Source organism: Manacus candei, unplaced genomic scaffold (assembly GCF_025592945.1).
Source record: "Manacus candei isolate 608988 ecotype Guabito, Panama unplaced genomic scaffold, ASM2559294v1 h1tg000028l, whole genome shotgun sequence".
NCBI classification, from domain to species: domain Eukaryota; kingdom Metazoa; phylum Chordata; class Aves; order Passeriformes; family Pipridae; genus Manacus; species Manacus candei.
The window spans coordinates 3,128,028-3,128,605 of NW_026138076.1; the positions used below are offsets into that span (position 1 = coordinate 3,128,028).

Sequence of the window (578 nt, forward strand, 5' to 3'; positions counted from 1 at the left end):
TAGAGGGGGTTTTGGTTTTTCTTTTTGTTTCGTTTTGATTTTTTTCCCCCTTTGGGGACCCTATAACCTGCCATATAGTGGCAGTCTTACTTTTTTCCTTCCATTTGAAGTACTTTCACAGTAAATAGCAAGGAAAATAATCTTAAATATATACTTTAAATTTTGAAAGTCAGCTCCAGTAGACCTTTAAAAAGGCATGATTCTTAGTTTCTGAATATTTGGGACTGTTAATGATTATGATTACTCCATGAGTACTTAGCACTTGGGGGGCTCCCTGGTGGTCTAGTGGTTAGGATGCGGCGCTTTCACCACTGCGACCCGGGTTTGATTCCCGGTCAGGGAACTCCCCCGGGCAGATGGAGCTCGTCAGCTGTGTAAGGCCATCCATCTAAGAGAAGGTCACTCTAAACAAACCTACGTCCTGAGGACCTCACTGCCACCATCCGAGCTTCGCAGTTGAACCTCAGGATTAAAGGGTGGGCTCAGTTCAGCGCACACTGTGTCTCACCTAAAAAATCCACTGCGAAGGTTCGAAAGGTAATGGCCTTTCCCAAATCTTCGTTTGTGAAGACTGGTCA

At 44.8% G+C, this 578-nt stretch overlaps 1 non-coding gene across 1 annotated transcript; it reads left to right on the forward strand.

The window, feature by feature from the left end:
* The first annotated feature begins 271 nt into the window (after window positions 1–271).
* Window positions 272–343, forward strand: TRNAE-UUC (transfer RNA glutamic acid (anticodon UUC)). Its single transcript has one exon. It is a non-coding gene; the product is annotated as a tRNA-Glu (tRNA).
* The last annotated feature ends 235 nt before the right edge of the window (window positions 344–578 follow it).